Raw genomic sequence first — 17,084 nt, 5'->3', positions numbered from 1 at the left:
GGACCGGGCCGCGGGGACACTAAAAGCCCCGAAATCATCTCAAGAAAACCTCAAGATAACCCTGTCTAGCTTGTCTGCCTGTTGCGTTTCATTGCAACTTTTCTTGGCGTTCGAGTTCTTTTCCGGCTCTCATCTTAAACGTGTGTAAGATGATGGCATCGACTTCTTCTCAATACATCCCACTTATTGACCACCCGTACAGGGAATGATCATTTCCTTACATTTCTCAAAAACACTTACGGTTCCAGCTTTCGCCATAATCCTCTTACTTTCTCTCACTGTAAAAGAGTTTTGCTACTCCATCTTGCATATTTCCCTCAGCATCTTGTACAACGTGATCATATCCCCTCAGTTCCTTTTCCCCCCTCCTAGAGCTGTGAGATTTGCTTGTCTTAACCTGTAATCCTTGGCAAGTCTCCTCAGTTACAAACCTCTTCATATATAACTGGGGCCTCGTAGCCTGGTGGATAGCGCGCAGGACTCGTGATTCTGTGGCGCGGGTTCGATTCCCGCACGAGGCAGAAACAAATGGGCAAAGTTTCTTTCACCCTGAATGTCCCTGTTACCTAGCAGTAAAATAGGTACCTGGGTGTTAGTCAGCTGTCACGGGCTGCTTCCTGGGGGTGGAGGCCTGGTCGAGGACCGGGCCGCGGGGACACTAAAGCCCCGAAATCATCTCAAGATAACCTCAAGATATTGAATGTTGGCTCGCTGCTAGGCGAGGTCTGGGCTCTATAGGGCCTACGTAGAATCTATTGATTCAGCCTCCCATATAGGCTGAATATATAGTCTGGAAAGTGTAAATATTTTGTCTCTTATATGTAGTTATAATGTTTCTTTATATGTGCCTCCTGCGTCATTTGTTTTGAATTATCTCCACTCCAAGGAATGGTGGTTGGACACCATTCCTTCCCCCCCGTCCCATCCCAGATCCTTATCCTGACTCCTTCCAAGTGCTATATAGCCATAATGGCTTGGCGCTTTCCCTTGATAATTCCTTCCTTCCTTCCACTCCAAAATCATTTTCTGTTTTTGATTCTTGTACTTCCTTCCCCGCTAATGGCGTAGATTACTTCTGGTCTCCTTTCTGGTATTCCTATCTTCGTTGCCTTACATTTGTTAGGGGTTTAACTCTTGTATCCATGTGTCTGCCCACCCTGGAGAGTGTGGGGGTTTCCATGCAGTTTTCACCGGGTATAAAATGCCTCATTAGCACTGTGTCATCTGCAGAAATTAACATGTACGAGCCTACTCCCTGGGGTAGTGGGTGGTGCTGGTAGTGGATGGTGGTGGTGGTGGTGGTGGAGACAGTGGGTGGTGGTGGTGCTGGTGGGGACAGTGGGTGGTGGTGGTGCTGGTAGAGAGAGTGGGTGGTGGTGGTGGTGGTGGAGACAGTGGGTGGTGGTGGTGGTGGTGGTGGTGGGGACAGCAGGAAAAGCTTGCAACTATTGATTGCAGGCGGCAGGCGTTCAGCGGCACTATCCGTCACACACCATGCACGCACAACACCCGAATTTCACCACCCGCCTCTACACCCGCCACTACACCATCACCACCCACACACCCAAGTACAGGGAGTCCCACCATCACTACCACAACTCCCTCACTACAACCCGACAACCAAAATCGTCAACAACAATTACAAGGTGAACACCACCGCTACCACCAACCCTACGTTACCAATATTAGTAATTCCAACACTACCACCACCCCCAGTACCACCACCCCCACTACCACCACTACCACCAGCTTCACCTCTAGGCAGTATTGACCGGTGTTAACCCCAAAAACGTAGCATTAATAAACTAAGAGACTGGATTACAATACTAGCTTGCACGTCCATCGTGAGAGCTACTAATACACACCCATCGCACGTGTGGTGTGGTGGGTGGTGGTGGTGTGGGTGGTGGTTGGTGGTGCAGTATGTGGTGTGGTCAGTGATGTGGTGGGATGTGGCATATTCTTGTGGTCTCTCACTCATTACTCTCTTCATTCTGTGGCATTCTGTTTCCTTCCTGAAAGGTACTCCCTCATCCAACCAACACCGCACTTGCGCAACCCAGCCCGTTTCTCTAATTTATATACGAACATCTTGTAAGTCAGTGTCGAAAGCTTTCTAATAGTAAAGGAAGATGGAACCTCCTCATCTCTGCCTCTCATGCTCGATTCGTTTCATCTTGTTTCATAAAATATTTCGTTAAGCTGGGATTCTCTTTAGGATTCATCCCTGATGTTTGGAGACAACATTAATTAGTTCTAAGGGGTTCTATGAGCCTTTTTTGGCTATTTTTTTATAGCCCTCCAGTGTCTTTGTTAGTGATTCAAGCCAAAGATCAACCTTTGCTAATTGGATTAATAAATTGAGAGAGATTATCAGCAGTTAAAGATTGAATTAAACGATGTACTATGTTTAGCGGCTGTTGTAAGTCCCGATGGTGGTCGCTAGGAAGCAACACGGCACCTAGCCTCACCACCCAAGATGCAACCTGTCAACCCAGCCACCAAGACGGCTGATACCACCTGTCAACCAGCCGTGTGGCGCCAGGAAGCAACAGGGCACCAGACCCTCACCAACCAAGATGCCACCTGTCAACCCAGCCACCAAGACGGCTGATACCACCTGTCAACCAGCCGTGTGGCGCCAGGAAGCAACACGGCACCCAGCCTCACCCCCCAAGATGCAACCTGTCAACCCAGCCACCAAGACGGCTGATACCACCTGTCAACCAGCCGTGTGGCCAGCCCGTCATGCCAAGACACGGCTGGAGAAGAGAGGCGTCCCCAAACACAGGTTAAGAGCCTTGTTAGCGCGGTGGCGGCTCCCTTCATCAAGTCAACCAGTAGTCAAGACCAGGCAGCCTCCTTGAGCTGGGTCCTCGGCGCTACTCTAACACCCTCTTCTGCACGCGTTCATCCCTCCTCTACCGTTCCGGGGATCAACGTCTCAGCGGCTCAGTTTCCTCCTGGTTAACCAGGCTGTTAGGAGACAGCTGCGCGCAGTCTGACGTATGTGTCACAGGCCGAGTGATTTGGTATACTGTGGAGGTGTTTATATGTTTCTCTGCTCAACACCACGAGAGGTTGGCTAGTTATGCCCCTTATTTTGTGTGTTGAACATCAAACACACGCACACACAAGCACATACGAACACACACACACACACACACACACACACACACACACACACACACACACACACACACACGCACACGCACACGCACACGCACACACACACACACACACACACACACACACACACACACACACACACGCATGCATACACACATGTGATAGAGCCTAGTAGGATCAGGAATCTGTTCACCAGTTGATTGACAGTTGAGAGGCGGGACCAAAGAGCCAAAGCTCAACCCCCGCAAGCACAAATAGGTGAGTACACGCACAAATGAATACACACACACACACACACACACTGGCTCCTGACCAACATCGTGACACATACAACCAGGATACATAATACACATAGTAATTAGTCGACAGGATCGACACGGCATCAGAGGAAGAATACGTAACTATTAAATGAGAACCTACGGACACATGTATCCAATGTTCAGACCCGTATACCTGTATCACGCATCGATTACAATTAGTATAGGTATATGATCATGTATACAAGAAATACACACACACACACATCAACGTACACACACACACACATCAACGTACACACGCACACACATCAACGTACACACGCACATACATCAACATACACCCGTACACATAAACGGAGAACAGCCATACCTACACCCAAACAGAAATTCACCCATACACAAAAAAGAAGTCACACTACACCCACAGACATAAAGTTATATCTACACCCAGACACATAACAGTCATATCACACACAGAGATCACACTAACGCGATGCATCAAATGAACAAATCCACAAGGGCCGTGACGAGGATTCGAACCTGCGTCCGGGAGCGTCGCCTTAATCGACTGAGCTACGACAGTCATATCTTTACCTGCAAACCGAAAACAATGGACGCGCGTACTTTAAGTCACATCAATATTGAGACCTAAACAGACCAAAACATATTATAATAATTCCCGATGCGATATTCTCCATCCTAAAGCCCCAACACTTTAAACAAAACCGGATTGGAAATAGCCTACTTTGATAGCGGCGAAACTTCCAGAACGCGTCCCTCCCTCGAGCGAGCCACTCTTGGAGAGCGAGCGAGTAACGAGGGATAGGTGGTGGGTGGGGGGGAGGGGGGGATGGAGAGAGGCAGAAGAGGATGGGGGTGGGGGGGGGGACGTAGCCAGGGACTGGTGGTAGGGATCACTTCGGTGGGCAGCAGTGCCTAAGCAACCGTCACCCTCGTAACAGCTGGTGGTTCACAGTCGGCTTGATAACATAAACCAGTATTATTATTTTGCTAATTTGGCTTGTGTTGTCTCCTTGCTCTCGTGTCTTTCGGTGGTGTTTCCAGCTAAAGTGAAGCAAATGGTGTTTCCAGCGACGCTTGTGATCCGTTGCTTCCAGAGATATTTGGGTCTGTTGCTTCCAGAGGTACTTGGGTCTGTTGCTTCCAGAGACACTATGGGTCTGTTGCTTCCAGAGGCACTATGGGTCTGTTGCTTCCAGAAGCACTATGGGTCTGTTGCTTCCAGAGGTACTTGGGTCTGTTGCTTCCAGTGGTACTTGGGTCTGTTGCTTCCAGAGATACTTGGGTCTGTTGCTTCCAGAGGTACTTGGGTCTGTTGCTTCCAGAGACACTATGGGTCTGTTGCTTCCAGAGGCACTATGGGTCTGTTGCTTCCAGAGGTACTTGGGTCTGTTGCTTCCAGAGACACTATGGGTCTGTTGCTTCCAGAGGCACTATGGGTCTGTTGCTTCCAGAGGTACTTGGGTCTGTTGCTTCCAGAGGTACTTGGGTCTGTTGCTTCCAGAGGCACTATGGGTCTGTTGCTTCCAGAGACACTATGGGTCTGTTGCTTCCAGAGGCACTATGGATCTGTTGCTTCCAGAGGCACTATGGATCTGTTGCTTCCAGAGGCACTATGGATCTGTTGCTTCCAGAGGCACTATGGATCTGTTGCTTCCAGAGGCACTATGGATCTGTTGCTTCCAGAGGCACTATGGATCTGTTGCTTCCAGAGGCACTATGGGTCTATTGCTTCCAGAGGCACTATGGATCTGTTGCTTCCAGAGGCACTATGGATCTGTTGCTTCCAGAGGCACTATGGGTCTATTGCTTCCAGAGGCACTATGGATCTGTTGCTTCCAGAGGCACTATGGATCTGTTGCTTCCAGAGGCACTATGGATCTGTTGCTTCCAGAGGCACTATGGGTCTATTGCTTCCAGAGGCACTATGGATCTGTTGCTTCCAGAGGTACTATGGATCTGTTGCTTCCAGAGGCACTATGGGTCTATTGCTTCCAGAGGCACTATGGATCTGTTGCTTCCAGAGGTACTTGGGTCTGTTGCTTCCAGAGGCACTATGGATCTATTGCTTCCAGAGGCACTATGGATCTGTTGCTTCCAGAGGCACTATGGATCTGTTGCTTCCAGAGGCACTATGGATCTGTTGCTTCCAGAGGCACTATGGATCTGTTGCTTCCAGAGGCACTATGGGTCTATTGCTTCCAGAGGCACTATGGATCTGTTGCTTCCAGAGGCACTATGGGTCTATTGCTTCCAGAGGCACTATGGATCTGTTGCTTCCAGAGGTACTACAGATCTATTACTTCTAAAGACATTACTAGTCTGTTGCTTCCAGGGTTATGGTTTGTTGCTTCCAGGACAATCATTATAGTTGCTTTCTGTTAGAACTACACACATTTGCAGGGCATTCTATTCAGTAGTTCAAGTCTGGTTTCTCAAGGGCCCCAATTTATGAGTTTTTTATGTTATATGATTCCAGGAGAAGATTTAGTTTATTGTCACATGAAGGACCATTAGTGGTCCGTGTTTCAGGGTTCATCAATCTGTATCTTGTAGGACCAGTGGCTTCTGATGCCGAGAGGGTGTAAATCCTTGGAAACACGAACCGAAACTGTCTCCATTTTCCGCTTGTTACAACTTGTAATAAAGTTGTTACATCTTGGCTTAACGTGTTTACAACGTATTAGAACGTTGTTACAACATGATATATTGGTTGTTATAACTTGTTAGGTGTTAAAACTTGTTCGAACGTTGTACCAACGTCGTAGTTTCAGTGTGTGTTTGGCGGGATGTTGCTTTAGTTAGGCCTAGCAACCTTCGCAATCGCAGAACATTAACCCTAACTGAATGGGTTAATGTTCTTTGTTCTTGTCAGGGTTGTTAATTAGTATTTTCTTCTTTTAGGCTTTTTTTTATATACTTTTTCCTTCCGGAGTTTTCAATGTTTCTTATTTTTTTTAGTCCAGGGATCACTTGTTTATGTTTCCAGTTCCATTTGTTTACGTTTTGTAAATGAAACGGTCATCGTTTCTTGACTACGATGACCGTAGTCACTGGTCATCGTGAGGATGTGATAACCAAAACACAGATAACCAAGTTATCTGTGTTTGTTATCGGGAAAACATCTCATAGTGTTTAGTTATATATTTTATTAAATGACCCAGTCATATAGTTATTTTTATTGTGATTCAATAAACAGTTGAAGCACCGTCCGTCTTCACGAGTTGTAATTAGTGTCACTAACTAAGCAAACGTTGATGAACCACAACCCCTTCACATGCCGGGGAAGAGAAGCATTTAGGAACCTCGAGAGACGTGAAGACCAACCAACACAAGCTAGATGAACACGGGAACACTTCACAACCCAACACTCACCAAATAGGTCGCAGTTTTTAACGGTAATCAACCAAGCCGTTAAAAATGCTACTTATTATTAACAATTAAATCGCCGTACTATTGACGCTATGCATCGGCTTTAATAAGCTTGGTGGGTTGTTTGGGTTCGTACGTTTCTAGTTTGGCAAAACCGTTGCATTTTGTAACGGAGTGGCAGTGTGAGAGACCATGGTGCATACAGGCACATGATAATGGTCTGAGGATGGTAGGCGGGCCTCTATAGACCGTTGTTATTAAACTTGTTTACAAACATGACCAGAATCAGCTGATGCCGTTATGAACGCAGAGAATGGCAGACAAGGGTAATATTATGTGTATGCGGAGGGCTTAGCGGCTTGAAGGTTGATGAACAAACTGGCAGGTTTCACGAGGTAGCGAGCAGCAGCCTGTTAACGGAAGGGCTTCTGACAGGGGGGCTATGAGACCCATTAACCTCCCGCCAAACACTCCACACCTCTGACATGTGGACCACAACCACCTCTTCCCGCTTGTCATAGTCACCACGACGCCAATATTTACCACTGTTGAAGATCATATCCAGGAGCACAACACTGCTGCTCCCACAATTTCACAGCGCCACCACAACACTCACATTCCTACACCATTACTACAAAAAATGGTAAACACAGTCCGTACTCTTGTTTAGGCCACACTACGCTACAACAAGCTGCTCAAACACCCCCCGCAAGGTGGCAGGTGTATGCGGAGAGCGCCATTGTCAGACAGAGACAGAGAGAAAGATGAGATCGGTGAAGCGGGGTAAGCTTATGTCTGGACGCTCAAAGCCGCCGGCAGCGGGGTGTCGTGAGCACCGCACCGCATCAGGCCCCAGGCCACACTGCCGCTGTCGCTGGCCGCCCGTGCCGCCACACCTCTCCTCCACCGCCACCGCTGCCGCCACAACATGCTCCTTCAATTGCATACTTGATCACCGCTACCTTGTCACTAGTTAATCTTCTCGTTCCCACTGCGCTCTCTAGCATCACCACTAGACCCGGCCAGCTGAGAGAGGGCCAGGTGGTGGAGCCAGCTGAGAGAGGGCCAGGTGGTGGAGCCAGCTGAGAGAGGGCCAGGTGGTGGAGCCAGCTGAGAGAGGGCCAGGTGGTGGAGCCAGCTGAGAGAGGGCCAGGTGGTGGAGCCAGCTGAGAGAGGGCCAGGTGGTGGAGCCAGCTGAGAGAGGGCCAGGTGGTGGAGCCAGCTGAGAGAGGGCCAGGTGGTGGAGCCAGCTGAGAGAGGGCCAGGTGGTGGAGCCAGCTGAGAGAGGGCCAGGTGGTGGAGCCAGCTGAGAGAGGGCCAGGTGGTGGAGCCAGCTGAGAGAGGGCCAGGTGGTGGAGCCAGCTGAGAGAGGGCCAGGTGGTGGTAGCACGCTCACTAACAACTAGTGTGACCGACTGTGACAGGACTCAACATTCCCCTTCACACGACTCCCTCACTAACTCCGCTACACCGCACAGATTACTATGATACAAGGTCAACACTCTGCCTCCAACAACACACACACTCATCCACTGTGCACTCCAAGTACACCACTAAAAACAACAGAAAGAGGAGCCGAATGTCGACACACATGAACCAGATGCCGGAGGGACAGTGGGAACATTGAATGACAGGTGAGAGCGAACACCAGAGACCTGTGGCCCTAGGTGGTGGGGTGGCGACCCTAGGTGGTGGGGTGTAGACACTAGGTGGTGGGGTGGCGACCCTAGGTGGTGGGGTGTAGACACTAGGTGGTGGGGTGTAGACCCTAGGTGGTGGGGTGGCGACCCTAGGTGGTGGGGTGTAGACCCTAGGTGGTGGGGTGGCGACCCTAGGTGGTGGGGCGGAGACCCTAGGTGGTGGGGTGGCGACCCTAGGTGGTGGGGTGGCGACCCTAGGTGGTGGGGTGGCGACCCTAGGTGGTGGGGTGTAGACACTAGGTGGTGGGGTGGCGACCCTAGGTGGTGGGGTGTAGACCCTAGGTGGTGGGGTGGCGACCCTAGGTGGTGGGGCGGAGACCCTAGGTGGTGGGGTGGCGACCCTAGGTGGTGGGGTGGCGACCCTAGGTGGTGGGGTGGCGACCCTAGGTGGTGGGGTGTAGACACTAGGTGGTGGGGTGTAGACCCTAGGTGGTGGGGTGTAGACACTAGGTGGTGGGGTGTAGACCCTAGGTGGTGGGCTGTAGACACTAGGTGGTGGGGCGGAGACCCTAGGTGGTGGTGTGTAGACCCTAGGTGGTGGGGTGGCGACCCTAGGTGGTGGGGTGGCGACCCTAGGTGGTGGGGTGTAGACACTAGGTGGTGAGGTGGTGACCCTAGGTGGTGGGGCGGAGACCCCAGCCTTGAAGGAGTCGCCTGCAGGAGACACACAATCCCTCACCTATGGAATCAACCAAGCAGGTCAACCAGACGAGGTTAGCACCCTGGATGGGAGCCGGTCGGCCGAGCGGACAGCTGGACTTGTGATCCTGTGGTCCTGGGTTCGATCCCAGGCGCCGGCGAGAAACATTGGGCAGAGTTTCTTTCACCCTATGCCCCTGTTACCTAGCAGTACAATAGGTACCTGGGTGTTAGTCAGCTGTCACGGGCTGCTTCCTGGGGGTGGAGGCCTGGTCGAGGACCGGGCCGCGGAGACACTATATAAAGCCCCGAAATCATCTCAAGATCTCAAGATAACCCTGCCATTACGACTATATAGCAATCAGCTGAGCACCGAGAGAGACGGAAATGTTCACAATCAGCTTCACTCTCATTACACATCCTGAAATCCTCCACACACCGTCAGAGATCCTCAGACTGTTGTTTCTAGCATCGTCTTGCGACACCACACATAATACGAAGCCACAACAGAATCAAAGATACCAATATCTAGCTTAGTAACACACACATAAATACATATCGGCAGTACACATGTGATAGTTGTAACGAAAACAAGGCATGTTGCATAAGACAACGGGTCAATAACAACAAATTCTCGCGAGAAAACCCTACGGAGAGCCGCACCCACATTTCACTACTGTACGCAATTTCTCATTCAAAGGTCAATGTTCAAAGTTTGTATTATTTACTATTAGTTGTTGTTGTTGTTGTTGTTTGAACCGTGTGAATGGATGCGTTTTAATAGGTGAGGTAGAGTGTTGAGGCGGCGGTAACCTGAGGTGACCCGGGCCAGGTGGCGATGACCTGAGGTGACCCGGGCCAGGTGGCGGTTACCTCAGGTGACCCGGGCCAGGTGGCGGTTACCTCAGGTGACCCGGGCCAGGTGGCGGTTACCTCAGGTGACCCGGGCCAGGTGGCGATGACCTGAGGTGACCCGGGCCAGGTGGTGGTTACCTCAGGTGACCCGGGCCAGGTGGCGATGACCTGAGGTGCCCCGGGCCAGGTGGCTGTGACCTCAGAAGACCCAGGCCAGATAACAGCGAGAGGGCTGGTGTGACCCCACGACCTTCACATGTCTGCCGCTAGCTCCGCCACACTCGATCTGACTTCCAGTCACACCAACACGCTTCAGAGCCACACCAAATCCACCCCATGCAGACCTTTAGCTCACACTGGAGCATGGGGCGCCCGCTACGCAAGCTGTCAGACCTGACAGATCGAAGTGTCTCAACCTCTACTCAGTAGACACACACACGGGACAAGGAGGAGTGGCGGGGGAGTGGGAATATGCTCAAGGATTTCAAGTGGGTTCGGGTCATATACAAGAACACTGTATGATGATCAGAGACCTACTGCTAAGCTACCACCATTCTCCACGTACAGGTAATAATGGTGAAACAAAATTGGAGATTTTACAAAAAGGAAATCAGGCAAGTTGTTACCAGAGGTGTGGGATGGCCCGGGGTGTGATGGGCCCGGGGGGCCGCTGACACTAACACGCGAAGCGATCACGTTATCCCCACACACCAGCTGTCGAACTGGCTTGCAGAGCCGAACTTTCACGGCAGACTATACAGGTCTGTTACCTGCAGCTTTGCAGGTAAACGCAAAGAACTAGCTCCACAGCACGAAGGTCTAGCGCCATAGCAGAAAGATCCAGCGACTCGCCACAAAGACCAAGCGACTCACCACAAAGACCAAGCGACTTACCACAAAGACCCAGCGCCACACCACAAAGACCAAGCGACTTACCACAAAGACCAAGCAACTCACCACAAAGACCCAGCGACTCGCCACAAAGACCAAGCGACTTACCACAAAGACCAAGCAACTCACCACAAAGACCCAGCGACTCACCACAAAGACCCAGCGACTCGCCACAAACAAATTCGTGCATCTTTCTCCCCCAAACAAACATTGACTGTTTTTCTTTACCACACAACAATCTGGAGCAATTAATCAGCAACTTTGTGATACATCAAACACCGAGGCAATCTTTTATATTCCATAACGTCGATAGCTGCGAACGCGTGGTATTGTGAGGGAGGAGATAACGGAGTAGGGAAAGGCACCCCAGGATCGATGAGGGGGGTGGGGGAAGTGGTAAGGTATGCCACATGAAGACTGTGTGAGGAGGGCCACGCTCCTCACCATACCTGCCTCACAGTAATTGGACATCTGCCCCCACACGTGTTCCATATCTGCCTCACGGTACCACATCTCTCAGCCTCCAATATAACCTATACACCTGTTGGATTCACCAGAGGCTAGAGACTCCCACCTCTGGGACACACCAGGGACAGGAAATACACCTGGAAGATACACTTTAAACTCCAGGAACCTGCGTACACACCTGGGACCGAAGCAGCACACAAAGCTTCTCTTGTGATTGGGTTGTTGTTGTTGTTAAAGATTCGCTACCTGGAACTAAAAGATCCAAGTAGCACGGGCTATGGTGAGCCCGTAGTGGAGTAGAGCACATACTCTCACATTATTGATCTACGTAGATAAAAGGGAATGTCCGTGTCTGTTCGTCTGCTGGTCTGGTTGTCCAAGGATGGAGGGCCGATGCTTGGGGAATTAGTCTCACCCAACTTCCACGCATGACGAATACGGGGTATGGGAGTGTCATAGGCCAGTCGGGGACGGCGCCAGTGCCACACTTTCAGCAATATCGGTATTTAACTCCCACCCCGCCCATGCGATTATTATTGTGAAGTCTGAGATATTAGTTGTGTTGTCCGGAGAATTATTTAGCAATTTCAGTGATTTGTTATACAATCTATACATAGGTGTCGGAACTAGACACATCATAGCTTTTTATACTGGTGCTTTTAGGCCTTTGGGAGTCGGTAATTTATATGCTATTACACCTGAATGTTTTGGAACAATATATAGTCTTGACAGAAATGAGGAATTTCAGCATCACTTAGCTAGTTCTTGACACTTTGTACTTGCCTTCATATAGTCTAGAGTAGCTGCACAAATGTAAATGACTAGAATGCAAAACATTCTAGTGTGTGGTCTGGTCAATAAACTAATCATACCATGAAGTTACAGATATCTGCACACACACTATTTACATCAACAGATCCTGGGGCCGTCCCGGCGCAAACTCACTCCAAACACACAGCTCATACAACAGCGATCTGACTTCACCAGAACTCAAAATGCCTGCCAGTAATCCTTATCTCTGTACGAGTCCTTCCTTCATAATTCCAAATCCAGTTGCCTTAGTCTATCAAGTAGACCTGCTACATCACTATATATATCTAACATTCTTAATTTAGTTGCATTTCCTAACAATTAAGTTGGTATGTCTGGGGAAAGTAGGAGAGGCCAGTGATAAGAGAGTGCATGAGAAGAGTTGATTTAGCTTACTGGACGGGCGATCCCTTTCAGACAAAATGATATCATTCGTTTAGTAAATTATTTCTTCAAGTGTGGGTGTGGACGTCAGGCCAGGAAAGAGGATGCAAGGAGTGGGAAGATAGACACCCCTCATAGGTCTAAAACATTCCCTCCATTCACAATTAAGCATACCATAGTTACCATCCAAACAAGATTAGACATTGTTAAATAACTTTACTATCTACCCAGGTATGAAGATAACCAAAATCACTAATGATGACATTGTTAAATAACTTTACTATCTACCCAGGTATGAAGATAACCAAAATCACTAATGATGCCACATGTTCTGACATTCAGGTGTCTAATAGCATCAGAAAAATTGACAAGTGGGCCCTTTGAGGATTTAATATCCCACACAAGCTTTTCAGTACACTTTACCGGAATATCTCTGCTTAACATCTTTTGTTTGGGATCTCCATAAGACGAGCCCCGTGAGTTAAAAGCAACCACAGTACATTTGGCAGAATTGAACGTTAAGTGGTATTCTGCACTATATCTTCCATTATATTTCTATAAAGTTTTACATAGCGTCTTTGGTGGGTGCGAATAGAAAAAGACCATCAGCATAACAGTGAATTTTGATCATCCGACGAATAGAGAGTTTTTTCTGCTTCCGAAGGCAGAAAAAGAAGGCTATGGCAGAAGCCATAGCCCGTATGGCTATGACTTTCTGGGGAATGCCTGGTCTGCCTGTGAGACCGTTTATGTCTGTAATTCCCAGGCTCACAAACTCATCACAGCCAGGTTGATCTGCTACCTCTAGAAGGAACTTGTCACGTATCCTCTTAAAAGATTCTAGCCTTGTTCAAGAGGTATTTCCTACATTTTTCTGGTAGGCGGTGGAAGAGCGGCGTCCCTCAGAGGATAGCACAGCTCTAAGTGGTGGTTATGGCTCCTCTACGAGTGATGTGGTCCAATTTACACTTCGTATCACGTACTGAACAGGTTGTAAATGAGGCACTCGTGGTCGGCACTTGATGTTACAGAATTTTACATGAGTACACTCCACACAAAATGATAAGTTGCAAACACTGCCATTGCGAAGGATTTACAAGTTTAATACTATGAGAATGAATAAATTTCAACTCCTTTTAACCATGTCGTAGGTCAGTCGATTAAGGCAGCGTCTGGGATGCTCTCGGACGTAGGTTCGAATCCTCGTCACGGCCCTTGTGGATTTGTTCATTTGATGCATCACCCTATTGTGATTTGTGTGTGTAATATACTATAAGGATTATGATGATAAAATTGATCATATATAAAATTCCTATATAACATACCCCTTCAAAGTTTAAAATTGTCCTCTCTAACCACATTAGTAAAACACAAAAGGGACAAAGAACAGTGTATATTGCAAAACTAACGACATTATTCTCCGGGAGCCATGCATGCATAGAAATGTTGCTTCAGCCCCACTAGTTGAAATACTGCCAAAGGTCTTCCCTGACCTACTAACATCCTCCACCATCTGGGGATCCAAAAATGAAAGACATCTTCCTTGCACCTTCACACGTCTTGAAACTTTCATGCCAATACGTGATGAGGCTCTCAATATATTCCCCCACAGGGAAGGAACCATAAGGTTTCTTCCCTGTTTCGACGGTGCTAGTTCAAAATAAGCTGCCGTTGGGCGACGGCACAGGTGGAGGTGACACAGGTGGGGGCGACACAGGTGGCGGTGACACAGGTGGGGGTGACACAGGTGGGGGTGACACAGTTGGCGACGACACAGGTGGGGGTGACACAGGTGGCGACGACACAGGTGGTGGAGGTAGTTAGGGAGCAGGAAGAGCCGTCACCCTCCGGTAGAGGTGTCCAGCAGACAAGGCTGCCGCTGCTGCTGCTCCACCAGGACCTGGTCACCACCACCACCAGCAGGAGGATATCTCAACCTCCCCGTCTCGCCTGGGTCAATGGCGCTCACAAGCACCTCTTAAACGCATTACCCGACAAGCGGGGAAATGGTAAATGCTTCTAGACACGAGAACGCTGCTGGTGACACACACACACACACACACACACACACACACACACACACACACACACACACACACACACACACACACACACACCTCCACGCCCCCCAACACCATTCAGGAATAGAAGCTTCCCTGCCCTCCAAGGAGTTGGTATTAAGTTAAGAGGAAAGTGGAAATGCTGTTAGTGAGAGTCGTGGGTCGTGTCGAGGTTTACCGACGGTAATTAACTCTACGTGTCTCCTGTAGACTCCTGCAGGAACCCCTCACTCACACACACACACACACACACACACACACACACACACACACACACACACACACACACACACACACACACACACACACAACACAGGCTCAGGAACCTGTACACCTGTTGATTGACGGTTGAGAGGCGGGACCAAAGAGCCAGAGCTATACCCCCGCAAGAACAATTAGGTAAGTACAATTAGGTAAGTACACTCTCTCACCACACGGAGTAGCTCTGGAACCAGATTCACGAAGCAGTTACGCAAGCACTTACGAACCTGTACATCTTTTCTCAATCTTTGGCGGCTTTGTTTACAATTATTAAACAGTTAATGAGCTCCGAAGCACCAGGAGGCTGTTTATAACAATAACAACAGTTGATTGGGAAGTTTTCATGCTTGTAAACTGTTTAATAAATGTAACCAAAGCCGTCAAAGATTGAGGAAAGATGTACACGTTCGTAAGTGCTTGCGTAACTGCTTCGTGAATCTGGTTCCAGAGCTACCCCGTGTGGTGGTGAGAGAGAGAGAGAGAGAGAGAGAGAGAGAGAGAGAGAGAGAGAGAGAGAGAGAGAGAGAGAGAGAGAGAGAGAGAGAGAGTGTGTGAGTGTGTGTGTGTGTGTGTAAATGTAAGTTCTAATTGTATAATATATAATATACTATATTTTGCCAAGCCGAAAGTAGCAGGATATTTGGGAATATCCTGTGAAGGGAAGTAAAAGATGAATTGTGAATGACCTTTCTCATCTTGAAAGTCCATACCCCCCCCCCCCAATCCCCCATGCGAGTCAGATCCCGAAGCCAGCACCACTAACTCAGGTGAGGAGGCCATTCATACCTAACTCACCCACATATGAATGGCCTCGTTTTCCTCTGCCAATTTCATTCTGGCCGGGCTACCATAAAGCAGGAGGCATTCGGCCGTGCACGAGGTGCTAACTCGACAAGTTTGGTAATATTTCCCTCCACCCCAGCGCCACTATACTCCACGTATTGCTGGCACTTTCATGCTCTCTCTCTCTCTCTCTCTCTCTGGGTAATACCACAGGGTGAAGGTAGTGGCCCCCTCTGCTTATTGTGAGTCTTGTATCACGCGGCCTTAAGCGACCTGCCCTATACCTGAGGCCTCTAATAAGCATGTACACTACTGCCGAACTGCTGAGCTCTCTAGGAGTATAGAGGGTTCGTTCTCTAGGAGTGTAGAGAGTTGTCTATGAGTGAAGAGGGTTCTCAAGCGTAGAGAGAGTTCTCTAGGAGTGTTGAGGCTTCTCTAGGAGTGAAAAAGAGTTTTCTAAGAGTGTTGAGACACGAGTCATTCTACACTCCAGCTGCCTCAACACTCTCTCGCCTTCACCACCTGTTACTCTACTGATCCTCCTACACACACACACACACACACACACACACACACACACACACACTTTCTCATCAAGTCGGAATTTATTCTTATGGACCCCATCCCATGCTGGCTTCCGAATGCACGATAACACAACCTGTCCTCCTACAAACAACGTCGCATTTCGCTCGTAGGCGTTACATAAGGCTAAAAATCGTCGTAATAGAAAATGGAAGCGACTCGGCAAAGTGACGTACTGTCCCGTTTTCTGTTCTGGGTCCTCTGGTAGGTTAGGATAAGGGCAGGTTAAATTGGATGTTTTCAAGACGTTGTGAAACCTTAGGAGGACGAGGTGGATAATGAGTAAGACGAAGTATGTGCTCTTAAAGACGGAGTTAACTACCACCTTAGCCTGAGAGGCAGAATTATGCCGGGATGTGAAACAAAGTTTAGTAGACCTGACAGACTAAAATTCACGCAAGTTATTCTATCGTGCGATTATACAGGTGGAGCCTATTATACAGGTCATATATACAGGTCAACGGAGATTATACAGTCATATATACAGGTCAACAGAGATTATACAGTCATATATACAGGTCAACAGAGATTATACAGTCATATATACAGGTCAACAGAGATTATACAGTCATATATACAGGTCAACAGAGATTATACAGGTCATATATACAGGTCAACAGAGATTATACAGGTCATATATATACAGGTCAACAGAGATTATACAGGTCATATATATACAGGTCAACAGAGATTATACAGGTCATATATATACAGGTCATATATATACAAGTCAACAGAGATTATACAGGTCATATATACAGGTCAACAGAGATTATACAGTCATATATACAGGTCAACAGAGATTATACAGGTCATATATATATACAGGTCAACAGAGATTATACAGGTCATATATATACAGGTCAACA

The 17,084-nt window shown here is 48.5% G+C and overlaps 1 protein-coding gene across 6 annotated transcripts in view; it reads right to left on the bottom strand.

Annotated features, from left to right (window-relative positions):
- The window catches only part of LOC123769184 (E3 ubiquitin-protein ligase ZNRF1), a 114,209-nt gene that overhangs the window by 18,212 nt on the left and 78,913 nt on the right, over positions 1 to 17,084 (bottom strand). Inside the window, exon 1 of one of the 6 annotated variants that reach the window (XM_045760196.2) lies at positions 7,443 to 7,644. The exons of 4 other annotated variants lie outside the window; for them this stretch is intronic. The gene's annotated coding sequence lies outside the window, so the exon portion shown is untranslated. Of the gene's footprint in view, positions 1 to 7,442; positions 7,645 to 17,084 lie in introns of those variants that run through there. One more of the 6 variants, XM_069310014.1, reaches the window with a different exon arrangement.

Source organism: Procambarus clarkii, chromosome 66 (assembly GCF_040958095.1).
Source record: "Procambarus clarkii isolate CNS0578487 chromosome 66, FALCON_Pclarkii_2.0, whole genome shotgun sequence".
NCBI lineage: Eukaryota > Metazoa > Arthropoda > Malacostraca > Decapoda > Cambaridae > Procambarus > Procambarus clarkii.
Note: the sequence above shows the minus strand (reverse complement) of the source record. Positions and strands in the feature narration are given on the sequence as shown.